Below are 16,924 nucleotides of genomic sequence, written 5' to 3'. Positions count from 1 at the left end.
GGAAAAATGTTATAAACGCCGGAAACCTATCGGAAAAATGTTATAAACGCTGGAACCCACCGGAAAACAGCACATAACGCTCAGATGAGCAGCTCAATAGCACAAGTTAGGCGCAACATGCGTCATTGCCCAGGCCATGAAGAAGGAAGGGGGTGACGGCGGCTAGGGTGGTGGCTAGGGTTTGATCTCCTTACTTTTCTCTTCCTGTTTGCTCTGATACCATGTAGAAAGAGAGACAGTAAAAGTTGGGTCTCAAAGTGAGACCCATCCTCTATTTATAATAACAGAGTTACAATGTACATAGGTTGGGCCCAAGTATAGGCCCAATAGTACTAATATTACAATACTTACAAGCATGGTCAAGAAACAAAAATGATAATTTGCATTTAGATAAGAGACTCTGCAAATTATAATTGATCTTAGCTATCAGTTCTGCATAACTTTATTTGTAATGCTATTGGATCCATTATACGAGTCACACTAAAAAAAAGAAAACCAGTAGGCTAGCTAGTAGTTCCTTAAAAAACTTACTGACTATCTTGAAATGTTAAAACTAATACCTCATTAATACCCCCATTTTGTGAAAGAAAAAGCGAGAGAAAAAATCGAATCCACTCCCACTGGGAGCAATGCCACTGACGATAATCCCCTTTCCAGTTACGTATTTTGTCAATATTTGGCTGCAAATCAGTAACAATCTGTTCTGATGGGAGTTCGACCTACCAAAAAGAAAAGAAAATTAATTTATCGTAATGTTTACTCAACGAATTAAAGGATTGTGGACGGTTAGTTTCATCGTGAAATATATAGGAAGCCATATCTAGCATGACTTTAGTTTTTATTTTTTTTTCAAGGCAATGATTAATATACTGAAGATTGTAACTACAAAAAAAATAGCCTTATATAAAATGCCTTTCCCTTGAAAACAAGAGATGTCCATGGTGAGTGACACCCCCATTGCATTTTCCTCACAGCTGAATTTAAGGTGATTTAAGTATCACCATTTTAGCAAATCCATTGCAGGAATCACTAATAAAAAATTTCAAATATATGTATAACATTAAGAGAAGAAAATTAATTGAGAGAGTAAATACAATGAGGACACCCCTATTAGCTATTTTCTTTAGGGTTAACTAGTATTACCCTCCACTAGATGAGCCAATTAGGATTTCCCCCACTAGATGGTCAATTAGGGTATTCTCCTAAACACACGGTCAATTTGGATTGACCGTTAAATTTCAAGTCAAGCAACTAAAAATTACACAAATGCCCTCATTATTTTCAAAAAACAAATGTTCAGTTTTAATTAGGTGGGGACAATTGTTTCATTTTCAGCCATTTAACTTAAAAGTTAACAGTCAAACCAAGTTGACCGTATGTTTGGGGGGGGAAGGAGACCCTAATTTCCCATCTAGTGGGAAATCCTAATTGGCTCATCTAGTGGGGGGTAATACTAGGGGTGGGAATTTGGCCCTAACGACCCTAACCCGGCCCTGACCGACCCGACCCTAAGCCCTATAAAGCCCTCACAACTAAAGCCCTCACAGAGTTTAGGGCCGGGCCGGCCCGGCCCTAATGCCTTCTAGGGCAGGAATAGGGCTAAGATTTTAAAACATAGGCCCGACCCTAACCAAGCCCTAACTGGCCCTGTTTCATACTTTCACTATAAATACACATACCATAATTGTCCAACTCTTTGTTAAATATTTTCAATTAAAATAACATTGTCCTTTGTAATTTATCACTTACACCCAAGGGTACTTCCAATAACTTGTTTTATATAACAAAAACTTATCAACTTAGCAGCCATGAAGAACAATGAGCACTAGCCTAATAAAAATAAGACTTTATTCCTTTGATCATCAAGTCAAAGTCCATAACTTATTATTCTCAATTTCTTTTCTCACTTATTTCTTATAAATTATATTTTTATTCACATCCAAGCCAAGTCTAAAACTAAAGATTTCCTTCCACACCATTAAAGCAAAATACAGAGCAGACATTTGTAACATAGAAACCAAAAAACAACCTTTGTCAGAAAAATGACATTTGTAATCTCAAACCTTTCTCCATCACTTGTTCAAAAGCCAATATTTTCATTTCCATATACAAAGCTTGAATCACTTTTAAATTAGAAGAAAGGTAATATTATATTTGTTTGAATCTATTATAGAAATAATTTATGATATTACAAATAGTTTAACAACTTCCATGACCCTTAACCAAAACTATTATGTTTCTTCTTTATATATATTACTTCTTCCTTTAAAAATGATAATATAATTATTTGTCTATGTATTTCAATGTTAAATGTAATTTTAGTGAGGTTTGAGTACAAGGAAGAACAAATTCGAACTCTCGATGTACTTGAGTTCATTAGATTGTGGATGTGCATTTTAAATTTTGGACTTATACGAGATTATTACTAGATTGGTTGGACTTTGAGTTTGTAGATTATTGTACATTTTGTAATATAAATGAGTTTTAAAACCGATGTAGTAAAAAAAATATATATATATATAGGCCCTACCTAAAGCCCGAACCTCCTAAAGCCCGAATTCCTAAAGCCTTTAAAGAGGGCTAGGGTCAGGGTCAGGGCTTGAGGTTTCGACTTGTGACCCAGCCCGACCCGGCCCTATGCTGACTTTAGGGCCGGGCCGACCCGGCCCTAATATCTTAAGGGCTTTAAATATTTAGGGCCGGGCTAGCCCGTCCCGGCCCATTGCCCACCCCTAGGTAATACTACTTAACCCTTTTCTTTGGAGTAACTCTCAAGGACACCTTTTTATTTTTGTAACTCTCAAGGACCTGATAGATGAAAGGTCAAGTATACCCTTGACGCGAAATAAAAAACGGATCGGGTAGATGAAATGTCAAGTATACTCCTGACGCGAAATAATTAACGGTCCGGCCCAGACGAAACGACCTGGTGTATTTAGTATGAACATTGAATGTTCACAGTCCTTGGGTATGAACATTTAATGTTCATAGTCTTTTAGGTATGAACATTCAATGTTCATAGTGAACATTCAATGTTCACAGTCCTTGGATATGAATATTGATTGGGTATGAACATTCAATGTTCATAGTCATTGGGTATGAACATTCGATGTTCATAGTCCTTAGCATAGTACAAAATATCGCGATATATATCGAGATTTCAGAGAAGGGTAAATAAATATCGCGATACCAATTTGGATAAAAACCAGTGCAAATATCGACGATTTTTGTTGATATTTCGCGATATTTCCACGATATGTGTGATTTATACGATATTTTCGGAGAGAATTGGGTGATTGCAAACTGATGAAGAAGAAGAAGAAGAAAAGGGCTGGTGATTGCAAACCGACAAAGAAAAAAAAAAAGGCTACTCCTACCCTCTCCCACGCGAGCTACTCTATCTCCCACGCGAAATTTTGATGGCTATAAGCTCATTCTTCTCCACTCTCGGTCTCTTGCAGTGCTTGTGAAAATTCAATTGCAGAGCTCAATAAGGTAAGCTTTCTTGTCCCCTCCCATCCATGATTATTTGCTTCATGTATAACTTTCCAACTCTAAATAATCAAGTATTTGTTTTAGCAATCATTTAAAAGTTTGTTTTATTAATAGATTAGTAACTTAACTTCTGATTCTTCTCTGTGAACTTTAACGTGTCTAGCATGATATTGCAAACTAGGGTCAAGTGAGGCTACAGAACTCTTTTCACTAGTAATAGTTTTCAAGTTTTCAAGGTTATCTTATTTTGGTAATTGGTCTCACCGGAAATGTTCGCTCCAATTGAAATGTTTAGGTAGTGATTCGGTCCAAACAAACTTTCGCTTGACTTCATACTTGAAACCACGAGTACAAAGAAATAATAAAAATAAAAGTACTACTAACACATAAATAGAGAAATGGGCATACCATTTACAGCAGGATACTGGTTCAGTGATCGAACTACAACAACTGGAACCTCGAACTCAGGGTTGTGATTGATATATGGCTCAAAAGTTATCTCAGAGAGAGCATTGTAACCAACTACATGAATATGACTATCGTCGGCCTAGTTTTCCAGGATGGAATTATACTTGGAGCAGATACAAGAGCTACTGAGGGACCTATAGTTGCTGATAAGAATTGTGAGAAGATTCATTATATGGCACCTAATATATATTGTTGTGGAGCTGGGATCTGCATCGATACCGAAGGCGATTACATACATGGTCACCAGCTATTCGCATTACCGCCAGCAACTAGTCGTGAGTCGAGGGTTGTTACAGCTTTTACACTATTAAAGACTCACCTTTTCGGTTACCAAGGACATGTCTGTGCTGCTTTGGTACTTGGTGGAGTTGATATTACTGGACCTCATTTGCCTATATATCCTCATGGGTCGACTGATACACTTCCTTATGCGACAATGGGCTCGGGTTCTTTGGCTGCAATGGCTATGTTTGAGTCAAACTACAAAAAAGGCCTTTATAGAGATGAAGGTATTAAGCTTGTTTGCAAGGCAATATGTGCAAGCATTTTTAATGATTTTTTTAGTGGTAGCAATGTTGATGTTTGCGTGATAACTAAGGGGAAGACGGATTACCTGAGGAATTACCAGTTGCCAAATCCTCGCACTTATGTCAGCTCAAAGGGTTACTCTTTTGCAAGGGGTCAAACTGAGGTTTTGTCGACTAGGATTATCTCGTTGATGGCGAACCTGGTGTTGGCAGAAGGAGATGAAATGGAAGAGTGAAATAACCCCGACTTTCAAGGAGAAAAGAAATGCTTTACCAGAGTATGGTCCCGAAGACCTTTTATATATGAAGCTGAACATTGCAACGAATTTTAAATAACCACTTGATTACGTGATGTTCTAAAAACAATAATAGCACACGATAAAACAAGTAGAAACCCGTATGGTGTGATTAAGTACGGAACGAGCAATGTCTCCTCGTTATCGTAAAGAAGGGTGCTCCCTTGAATATAGATGGCGGGACTTTCTAGCTTAAGGCTTTAAAAGCAGTAGTTTTCCGGGCTTTAGTTAGAGGCGAGAGGTTTTACTCTATCAAGCAGGGTCTGCTGGCGGGAGAAGCATAAACCTCGAATCCTGCCGGAATGAATAGGTATAGGGGCTATTTGTTCCAATTTGAGAACTTATAGGAGCGACATACTGGCCACACTCATAAAGAACATATTAATTCAGTGGGAGTAGTTGATATTTTATATTGTCAAAATAAGTTGTGGTCCAATAAATGTTAACACAGCAAGCCTATTTTTTTGTCATATATATGTCGGTATATTTGTTCATTATTTAGTTCTGCCAACTGTTCCAGATTAAATGAAAGAAGACGACACTGTGAGAGTAAAAAAAAAACAAAATTGCAATGGTGTTTTAGACTTCTAGTTATAATGTCACGGTCTCATTATCCAAAGTGCTTCTTTTTCTATCATTTCCAAAAGAGAGATGATGATTCTCAGAAATTGAACTACTTCTTTTTCCAAGTGGTGTATATTACACACCATGACACCAAGTCACCAATGGTGTAGCGTGCTTTCTACTCTTGAGTCTTGAACATACAGACTACAGAGACAGATTAAGTATTACGAATTATGGAAAGAAGCTTTGTTTCTCTACTTTTGGCAGATGCACATAATTTGTTTGCTTAATATTCTCGCATGTTTTTCTTTTCTTTTCCGTTATCACGCTAACGTAAAGTATTGTATATCGGATTTTGTAAAGGATGGTGGCTTAACCGTGACCGTGGAGGAGAGGAAAAGGATGGTGAAAGAACGTAGTGATGCGGGGCATCTAGTTCGTGAAAGCGCCCCGCAAGTGAAGTGGAATTTGTGAGGTCGTCGGCGACTGGAGGGACGCGGAGTTGTCGAGGATTATGATTTCTGCCGACGAATCGCCGAGAGGAGGGCTAGTACTCGGGCCCGCTCCTCGGGGAATAGGAGGGATGGGTCTCCGCTTGAGCTGGAGGAGGTGGAGTTTGTTCCCCGAAGTTCAGCGGCCGAAGCGGGTGCCTCTGAGGAGAGGGCGCCAAGGTGGCCAAGGTCTAAGCAGCCAGATCTTGTCTTTGCAAACTTCAGCCGAGCTTAACCGGGGAAAAAGCGGAGAAACGCCAAGCCGGGACTAAACTTGAGGATGCCCGCCTTGGAGGGAGTGGATGCGTGCATTGGAATGGACACCTTCTTTGGAAGGGGAAGGCTGCTTTTTTACCAAGGGAGGCGGAAAGAAGCGTAACACCATAGTCTCGGTGACGAACCGGATCGCCGCCGGTCTACGTTGATGAGCGGTCCGGGGACAAGTGCTCTGTGGAAGAAAAACGGATCGCAGCTTCAAGGTGGCCCCGATCGTGGAGTCGCGGTCCCGGACGTTTCAGTCTTGGATGGGGACAAGAGGGAGATGGACACCAAGAGCTTAAAGCGTAATCTAAGAGCGATGGATCCGCTCAATGCTTGGTAAGCTTTGATGTTCGTGAGGTGTTGATTTATTTTTGGTGAAAGCGATCCAACTTAGATGTTATGTGTTATTATGCACCTGTTGACGGGATATCAAAAGTTGAAGCAGATAGCACAGATCATTTGAAGTTGGAGAGTGGCGAAATTTGGAGAAGGTGAAGGACGAGTTGGCAAATCTCCGGCTGTCCGGGGAGATGGAGAAGAGGGAGGCGGAGGAACGTCGGGGAAGAGTAATGATGAGGCGCTGGAGAGGATGACATTGGCCGCTGCAAACGCCAAGTCGGGCGGAGGAGCCGGGTCACTTTATCGAAGTATGCCAAGAAATGCAAGGCCGTTACCAAGGAAGCACAGGATGCATACAACGCTTTCGACAAATAATGAGGACCTAGAAACGACCTACCTTCTATTGAAGTGGAATCGGTGAACGGGCCCTAGATACACCGGAGGAGGAAGTACACGAATGCCGGGCGATGTTCCGTCCACCAAATTATGTCGCTCCTGGATATATGTATCGATCCGCGATGAGTGTGTAGAAGTGACTATCGTGGTCGGGCTAAGGATATTTGTCCGCAATGTTATAAATAAAATATGATGATATAGTTAAGTTACTTAATGTCTTAAGTGTTAGTTATATTAAACCTTGATTGAATTGTGATTTGCAAGAGGGTAGACCCTACTAACTCTTTGTGCGGTGGCGTGTCTACCCTATGAAAAACTAACTTGGGTAAAGGTAAAAGAAAAGTTAAATATAGTTATTTTGTATAATCGCCAGATATGATACTTTGATTATTTTGTTAAGGGGAATAAGGAACTACGATGCCTATGAGGGAGGAACTACCGCCTTATCCCTAAATCACTTACATCGCCTTTATGCTTACCCCTCGTAATATGTTTTTTGCATGGGGTGCGCTACGTGTTGGAACGCAGATGTAGAACAACAGATGGGAGACCTAATCGCGGCTAGAAGGTATTGTATTTGATCAATTTTATTTGTTTTATGATGAAGTTGTATCATATTTGAGCTCTTTTGTTTTGGAAGATGGGTTTTGATGTATAAGTAGTGTGGAGGACGTGATGTATATTGTTGAGGTTGTTATGATAACGTAGAGATGTATGTATGTTAGTTTGTATTGTATAAGACCTATATTAGGGTTTAAGGATTTGTTTGTATATAAATTATTTTCTTTTGATTTGAGGGTTGGTTATTTGACTTAACTGGCACTAGTCGAGATGGTTAAGTAGCCGGTTCTACGAATCAGTATATCTTTTAGTATGTGGGTGTAGTTTTATTGGATTTCCAAGTTATGACAGATTTAAGTTTATGAAATGTTGAAAATACTGAGAGGAAATTCTCACAAATTTTGTAGGATTTTTTGATTCGAGGATTGGTTACTTGACTTAACCGCACTAGTCGAGATGGTTAAGTAGCCGGTTCTCTGCGAATCAATATTTCTTTAGTAGTTGGGTGTAGTTTTATTGGATTTGAAGGTTATGGCAGGATTTAAATTTATGAAATGTCGAAAATACGAGGAAACTCTGCCAAATTTTTGTAGGATTTTTCCGCCTCTGTGTAGTTTAGGTTTTGCTTAGTTGGTCTATATCACGCCCCGAAGTTTTGTAATAATTAAAGATGTCAATGGTGTCTTTGGTATTCATGGATCGTTTTATTGTTATCTTCGTTCTCTTATCTCTTATCTCTCCGAAATGCTAGGGCTAGTTGTTCTTGTGTGTAAGATCGTCTTTGAAGATTCATAATGAAGGAATCATTGTTATAGTGTAATTGAAGGGCTAGTTTTGGCAAGTGATGTAATTGAACACGCCATATTGACAACCCGATGAAGTGGATTGAGTTGTGTTGGTCGCCTCAAGACGGCGTTAGAGTGTTGGATAGACTCTATATATGCGAAGGCATCTATGGACATCGTGGTTACAGGGCCTTCACGCTCTCATCATGGATTCAATCACAACAGAAGATCTAATAGATCGCTTATATGATTGAACGCCGGTGCAAGTGCAACAAGTATTGTAATATGTAGAAAAAAAATCAAGATTCATTGTTAAAGAATGAAAAGTCAATGTAATATGTAGGAATTCCGAGGTGTATTTTTGAGTATTAGAGAGTAATTTATATTAAAAGTATGACTGTGAGGGAATAATATATTTATATATATTATGCATGTGTCCAACACGAATCAGGAAAACTCATGGAAGATCGTTATAACATAACACCTTGTCTAGAACTAGGTGATAACCTCCGGGACTCATGATAGATCGTTATTAACATAACACCTCGTCGAATCGAGGTGACAACTGCACATGCACGCAACGGGCGATGCGCCAACGTAGGCGTGTTAGTTAAAATCGTAGCATCGATCCACGCTTATAAATAGACCGCCTAAAAAGCTCATTTATTCTCATCAAGATAGGGACTTGAGTGAGGAAGAGGAAAGGGGAACAATGTCCGACTTGATTCAAGTTCATCACAAAATCTTGATATGTAGGCATTTCGTCCCAAAGCGAGCTCGACCAAAAACTTCGACCCATCACAATCTTCTCCATTATTCACACTTGTAAGGACTGATCAAATTCAACCTTTATAATGACCACATTCAAAGAAAATATAGATATTTATCGATATTTGTCGATATTTGTGGATATTTATCAATATTTGTCGATATATCGAGATATATCCACGATATTTGCAGTCAGAAATACCCACACATAGTCTGTGGATATTTGTCGATATTTATCGATATATCTCGATATATCCACGATATTTACAGATACCCAAATGTAATATATCCCCACACAGGGGGATATATCCACGATACATATCCATAAATCAGAGGTCGATATTTTGCTATATCCCGATATTTTGTACTATGGTCCTTAGTCCTTTGGGTATGAACATTTAATATTCATAGTCTTTGGGTATGAACATTGATTAGGTATGAACATTGAATGTTCATAGTCCCTTTGGGTATGAACATTGTTCATACATCAATATATTGTATAAAGTACATTCACTTATTTGGATATGAACAATCATTGTTCATACACCAGCAGAAAGTATGAACACTCATTGTTCATAGTAAAATGACAGAAAGGGTAAAATTGGAAAATATTTATTTTAAATCCGAGTCATTTGTCCTTGAGGGTTATTTTCACGAAAGGGTATAACTGACATTTAAAAAAAATAAAATGGCCGGACCAACTTATTTTGTCCTTGAGGGTTACTAAATTTGAAATCATGGGTTTGTGAGTTACTAATTGCTAGAATTTGTCCTTGTAAGTTACTCACCAAAAACCGTGTCCTCTAGACTTCATTTTCTCCAAAATTAGGTGTTAGGCCCAATTTCTTGTTTCTTTATATTGACCATTTCAGCACCATTCAGCGTCAAAGGAATTGATGGGATCTCTGATGGTTCACAGTCAACCGATGTTAATGTAGGTACGTCCAATTCTATAAAGAAGCCATCTTCTCCATTTCTAGGAACTTTTTTGGCAATCAGAATTCCTGATAGGGTGGAAAACTCAATGATGTTGCTACTTATTAAACCCGATGTAAAGAGAGCATGTGAAAGCTGCTAAGGTTGCATGGCCACAAATATGCACCTGCAAATAAGAACACATGTGTGGGTAAACCCGCAAAGATAATACTAATAAGAATTAAGAAGTAATACCCAAGAATTGAAGATTATAGGGGGGGAAAAGGAATATACCCCTGCAACTGGTGCGAACCATCTGAGATGGAACCTTGGAACTGAATCACTGTTTGGAATCCTAGTCAAGTAAGCAGTTTCAGAGAAGTTGAACTCCCTCGCAACTACTTACAACCATTCATCGTCTTTTTCTTCTTCTAATAAACAGACAGCAGTTGGGTTTCCTTTGAATGGTGAATCTTTGAATGCGTCGACCTGGTTGAGAAGAACTTAAAACTGAATGAATAATGAACATGAAAAGCATTGATGAGCAATATAGAGAAAGAAGTATTTACCAGTGTATTTAACCGGCTTTTTTGCCATTACAGAGAAGCTGAGTAGAACAGTATGGGTTTCCAAGGAAGAAGGAGAGAAGTTGAAAGAAGAGTTTCAAAGTTGTTGCAACTTGGAAGGAGACTCCAATCCAAGTATCTCTTCATCCTGACCTGACATAAAAGAGTGCCCATGCATCCTTACAACATTGAACCTAGAAAATAATTGACCAGAATTTCTGAACTTCTTTTTCAATGACAGGATATGGAATAAACCTCAGGATATTGTACTTAGGCGATTCGGCCAAACCATAAGTGTAGGCATTAGTCCTGGAACAGCAAGAAGTTATCCTTCCAGAAAATCCTGCAAATACACTAGGATGAATATCAGGTCTCCAGTATATTCATTATAGTATCATGAGAAGCTTAGACGGACAAAATATATATGAAATAAAAACATTCACTAGGGATAAAAGTATGCTACCTATATACAAAAAAAGGACAACCTCATACTCTCTGTATACTTGTTATTCCGATAGAAAAAATTCATAGGAAAGTCAAGAGCGTAGTCAACATACTACTCGAACCTGTGATGACATACATTTAACTCAGACTCACTCACCAGGAAAGCAATACCGATTGTCACTAAATTAGCAGTGTTCTACATAGTTATTAGGTGTCTCTCTCCAATCCCAGTCACTTGCTTGTTGTGCACCAAATCCAGCCAGCGCATATGGCCCGCACCATAGTTAGCTTCCCTGTATACCCAACTGACCTCTACATTCATGGTTTTCATTAATTCCCATATACCGAGTACTACCTCTTTCATTAAGGCATCATTTTTTCAGGGCGACGGGGGACCTATATGGGTATTAGTTTAGTAGTAAAAATGCTCAAACTGAGAAACCATAACCTCCTCCTAATCCAATTAACTTGACATTTCATCTAGAAGACATCCATTTAGTATGACTGTTTTTGCACATCAAAATTTTCAAGTGTTTGTAAGTGAACAACTGATCTTCAAGTGAACAACCAAAAGAGGAATTCATACATGAGAATTACAGTAGGTATCAGACTAACAGAAATATTCTTCTAGTAAAGATGGTTTGTATACATGGACTTCAACTGCATTCTAAAATTCCTATTCATCTCTTTTTACCAAGTAGAAATTCAGTGAGATTTCCTTGTTTGCCTAAATCTTAATTGTCCTCGCTTGTTTTGTCCAGCCTGATGAAAAACCACATCAGTTTCAGACTTTCAGATACAAGCAAGCCACATATTTATACAGATTAAATGACTCAAAACTTAGCTAGAGTCTGGCTATATGCAACCTGTAATGTCATGTTAATTCCATTCTGATATAACTCTCTCTATTTAACTAGTGCTCTATCAGCAGGAACAACAGAACAATGCAACGAAGAAGACAGAAACAAATTAAATCACTAATTGTATACTGCACATATTAACATATACACTATCAATTACACCTATGTACACAAGCAAGGAATAAATAGAAAAAATCACTAATTGTATACCACATGTCTACACAATACACATATACACTATCAAATACACCTACATAGACATGTAGTTACATGTACGTGTGTATCCTTAACACAATGATTAATGAATGTTAAAATCAATGGTAAACAAAGCGTCACCAGAGGCACTCGTGTAGCTAATACAAAGATTGGTGTACTTGGGTTAGGAATCAGAAAAGAGACAATGACCTGCTATTGGTTCTGATCACTGTCCTATCCTTCTGGACACCCAACCACCCAATAAATTACCCCTAAATCTTTTAAATTTCAGTCCATGTGGATTCAGCACCCGGATTATCACAATACAATCAACTCTTCTTGGAATAACTCTTATCATCAAGAGCCCCTTATTCCACCACACCTTCTTTTCTCAAAAAACCTTGGTTCCATTAAAAAGGCTCTTAATCTTTGGAATAAAGTAACGTTTGGTAATATTTTTGATCAAATAAAAGATTTACGTTTAAAAATTGCTTCCTACCAGATGAAGGCACCCACTGCGGAAAACAGATTTCTTGAAAAAACTGCCCTTAATAAACTTGAAAACCTTCTGGATTATGAGGAAAGTTTTTGGAAACAAAAGTCTAGGGATGTTGATATCAAAGAGGGTGACAGAAATACGATGTACTTTCACATAAAGACCCTAAGACACAGAAAATTTAATAGGATTGATCATTTGAAAACTGAAGATGGGTCTTGGGTATCCAACTCTTCACTCATTGCTAAAACTCTGGTGGATCACTTTAAAAACTTCCTTAATGAAGATAAACCGGTTAATTCTACAACCATCCCCTACCTTTTCCCACACATAATTACACAAGATGAAAATGATGCCCTTCTTCTTCCTATCACCAAAGAAGAGGTTAAGTCTGTTCTGTTTGGGATGGGTGCTCTTAAGGCATCTGGTCCGGATGGGTTCCCTGCCATATTCTACCAAAAGTCTTGGGATCTGTTACAGGGAGACATTTTCAAAATGGTCTCAAACTTTTTTACCTCTGCTCATAGTCTTGAAAATCTTAACCATACAAACATTGCTCTTATCCCTAAGTTTGTTAATCCAACCACCAGTAAAGATTTTAGGCCCATTAGCTTATGCAACATCTCATATAAAATCATTTCCAAAACTCTAGCTAATAGACTCAAACCTATCCTCTTCCCTAGCATCTCACCTTATCAGAGTGCTTACGTTACTGGTAGGCAAATATCTGATAATGTTATCCTCGCACATGAGATTTTCCACACCATGAAAAAATAAAAAAAGGCATCTCTGGTCTTATGGCGATTAAAGTTGACATGTCAAAGGCTTTTGACAGAATCAACTGGAATACTATAACTGAGATCATGAAATCCTTGGGTATTGACCCTAAAGTAAGTACTCTTGTCCATAACTCAGATCTCATCCCCTCATTTCTCATCATTGTCAATGGTTCTCCTCATGGTCACTTCAAATCCACAAGAGGTTTGCGACAAGGTGATCCGTTGTCCCCCCTTCTTTTCATTTTGTGTATGGAAGTCCTCTCTAGACTTATAAATAAACTTGTTTCTGATAATAAAATTCATGGGATTAAAATAGCTAAAAACAGCTCCCCCATTGCGCACTTGCTTTTCGCAGACGATGCATTTATCTTCTGTAGAGCAGATATTAAGGAAGCAAACTCTGTTCTTGCTATCCTCAATGATTTCTGTCAAATCACTGGACAAGAGATAAATTTTGAAAAGTCGGGAGTTCATTTTAGTAAAAATATTCCCAGCGGAAAAGTTATCGATATTCAAAAGATTCTTAATATGAAAAGAATTCCCATGGGAGAAAAATACTTGGGTACAAAACTCTTTCTTGGTCAGCCCAAATTTGAGATTTTCAATGACCTAATCCTTAAAATCAACAAGAAGATTTCTGGTTGGAAAAGTAAAATTTTATCTCAAGCCGCTAGAACGGTTAAGTCCATTACCTCTGCTATGCCTGTTTACCATATGAGCACGTTCCTTTTACCCATAGGTATTACGGACAAAATTAATGCGATTCAAAGAGATTTTTGGTGGGGAAAACAGCCAGAGAAGAATAATCCTTGCTATCTTAAAACGTGGTCCTTCATATGTCAATCCAAAAAATCAGGAGGCCTTGGCATTAGAGACTCCAAACTTAATAACTTGGCTCACCTAACTAGAATTTTCTGGCAAATTCTAACTAATCCTACTAATTTAGTAGCTTCACAGCTCAAGAGTAAGTACTTTCCAAACAATAACATCTTACAGACTTGTAGGAAAAATGGATCCTCGTGGTTCTGGCAAGGTATGTTACATATCCTACCTCTCATTAGAGACAATTCCATATGGCATGTTGGAACAGGTACAAGCATAAATATTTGGGAAGACTCTTGGCTACCATGTGGTAAAATCCCTCCATCTTATCCTGTCAACATTAATTATATTCACGTATCTCTTTTGATTAATCAGCATAGTAGAACATGGAATTCTTCTATTGTTCAATCTCTTTTCGACCAGGACACTGCCATGCATATTCATAAGGTTTATCTCTCCACTAGAAACCTAGATGACTCTTTACACTGGAACCTTACAAAAAAAGGCACTTATAGCGTAAAATCTATGTATAATAAACTAAGCATGAATGTTAATACGTCGGTAAACCATGCTACCACTTTGTCTTTCTGGAATAATGCAAATCTGCCTAGACACACTCTCCTGGCTTGGAAATTCTATCATGAGATGGTACCCACTAGAGATCATTTATCTTATATTATGTTTATCCCTAATAAATCATGTCTTCTATGTGGTAATGTGTTGGAGAGTGTACACCATCTTCTGCTGGCCTGCCCTTTCACAACAGCTTTGTGGTTTCAAACTCCTTGGATGTTTTGTCTAGAGGTTTTCAAACTATACTCCTCTAAGAGGTGGATTGATATTTGGTTCAAGCCACCACCTGATTGGCCTATAGAAACAAAGCAGTGGACCAAATTCTGCCTGCTTCTTTACTATAACATCTGGATAGACAGATGTAACATCCTCCATAACAAGTCTAAACCTTCTCTTGACAGAATAAGCAAAGTCATAAGAAACTTCTTTGACGAGCTAAGTATACCTATGCCTAACGTAAACAATCTGCTTTTGCCTATCACTGTTAATTGGTTACAACCTCCAAAGGGACATCTAAAGTTAAATGTAAATGCTAGTTTTCTTTTAAATAAAAACAAAGCAGGTTATGGGTATGTGTTAAGAGATGACAAAGGCAATTTGGTGGCTGCAGGAACAAGCACAAAGCTGCTACCGGTCAGAGGAATCGAATTGTAGAGGACTGCTTCGAGCTATTAGGTGGTGCCCAAAAACACCTCCTTAAAGCTTCGGTGGAGTTGGAATCGAAAAGCTGCAGCTTGATTATCCGGGGAACAAGCTTTCAAATCTTTCCGGGCAAAGACAATTGATACTTTCGGATCACGACAAATCTTTTTGAATTTTTGGTTCTAGATATTAACTATGTACCCAAAAGTGGAAACTTGGTGGCACATAAATTGGCGGCCTCTGCTAGTACAAATCCACAGTACAAAAACTGGACACTCAACCCACCAAACAATGAGGTCGACATTCAGTTTTCTTTCCCTATTATTCCTTGTCAGATAGTTCCAATATGGCTGAAACAAAGCCTGGAGCATGACAATGCTTTTGTAATCCGTTGTTGATATAAATAAAACAGTTTGATTACCAAAAAAAAAAAAAAAAAAACAGGAACTACCAAGGCGTGTTAGACACTGTCCTTAAGTAAAGATTTCACCCCCGACTCCCCTCACAGGATTCAATGGTAATAATTGGCCAAACCCACTAACATATCACACACAAGAAGTCCAAGAGCAAGCCTGAACCTAGCTCGGGCTTTGTGTATGGTCTCCCTTCTAACACAAAAACATATGTACCCTAAAGATAGTCTAGATATACTCACAAAGTTAGTAGTAGCTTACCAATGTGGGACTATTACAAAAAAACAAAGTGACGAGAAACACTCAATGTTCTTCCTCTCCACTTTGCTCAAACACAAGTAATTTGAAATATAAAACAAGGAATTCCAACAAAGATCGTGTATTTCAGTCTCAACATACCGTTTATGCACATCAACATTTTATCCACGATCTCTTCCTAGCATTTGAGAAATTTAAAGCAAATTAATTACAAATTAGCTAGCTGAGGAAAAAAAAACTACACTAGGAATTAGGAAAGATTTGATAGACCTGCAGGATCCATGATATTGTCCGTACTGGTTCATATCTGACGCGCACTATCATATGTCACTGGATCATAGGTAAACGTAACAAGGATGCAGTAGTATGATGATCTAAAAGGACGAGTACATAAAGTCCATTTACATGCTTGGAAAAGGTATATGTAATTAGTTGACGGATCAAAGTTATGCAACTGGTGGGAAGATCAGAGAATTTCTGTAGATGTATCTAATGTGAGTTACATTCTCAGAAAGAGGTGCGTGCCAAATAAATTTGACATTTAGGATGAAGAAGATGTGCTTATGTGCTCAGTGCTGGGCAAAGCCAATGATGGCTAAAATGAGCACTGTGAATTACTAGAAGAAGCTCTTCAAATACATCCTCAAGACTCAAGAGTAATGTTACCAACGACCTCCCCTTCTTCAATATCCTCTGATGAATGAAACACTCCATTGGTTGCAACATCAATTAATTGAAAAGAGATAGGGTTTAGGGTTTAGGCCTAGGGACCTTCTCAAAGTCGACCAATAATCTTTTCTGATATTCGGCCCTGCTTGTGTTTGGAATCATTGCTTGCTTCATCACTGCACCTCTATCACCACTGGATGGAGGTTCCTTGCTCTTAGCTTTAGCCTTCACCACTGCTGCCGTAGGACTACTTCCTATTTGAAATTTGCTTTAATTTAGCCTTAATTTTTTCCTTCTTGCATCGTGTTCTCTCCAACCCAAGATAGCTCATCCAACCAATC

General features: G+C 38.3%; 2 long non-coding RNA genes and 1 pseudogene across 3 annotated transcripts; 1 reads left to right on the top strand and 2 right to left on the bottom strand.

Annotated features, from left to right (window-relative positions):
- Nucleotides 1-405: 405 nt before the first annotated feature.
- Nucleotides 406-10,344, bottom strand: LOC147517858 (uncharacterized). The gene is made up of 3 exons (XR_015211587.1): nucleotides 10,161-10,344; nucleotides 9,740-10,053; nucleotides 406-719 (listed from the first exon to the last, which is right to left on the bottom strand). It is a non-coding gene; the product is annotated as an uncharacterized LOC147517858 (long non-coding RNA).
- Nucleotides 3,841-4,845, top strand: LOC147517859 (proteasome subunit beta type-7-B pseudogene; annotated as a pseudogene).
- Nucleotides 10,345-10,401: 57 nt separating the features above from the next.
- LOC147517857 (uncharacterized) lies at nucleotides 10,402-16,511 on the bottom strand. Of its 2 annotated transcripts, none has more exons than XR_015211589.1 (3): nucleotides 15,918-16,511; nucleotides 10,688-10,775; nucleotides 10,402-10,585 (listed from the first exon to the last, which is right to left on the bottom strand). It is a non-coding gene; the product is annotated as an uncharacterized LOC147517857 (long non-coding RNA). The 2 variants fall into 2 exon arrangements; XR_015211588.1 differs by having other exon boundaries at nucleotides 16,056-16,073.
- Nucleotides 16,512-16,924: the final 413 nt, after the last annotated feature.

Source organism: Coptis chinensis, chromosome 2, assembly GCF_015680905.1.
Source record: "Coptis chinensis isolate HL-2020 chromosome 2, ASM1568090v1, whole genome shotgun sequence".
Lineage (NCBI taxonomy): Eukaryota > Viridiplantae > Streptophyta > Magnoliopsida > Ranunculales > Ranunculaceae > Coptis > Coptis chinensis.
The sequence above is the reverse complement of the archived record's forward strand: the minus strand, read 5'-3'. Positions and strand labels throughout refer to the sequence as shown.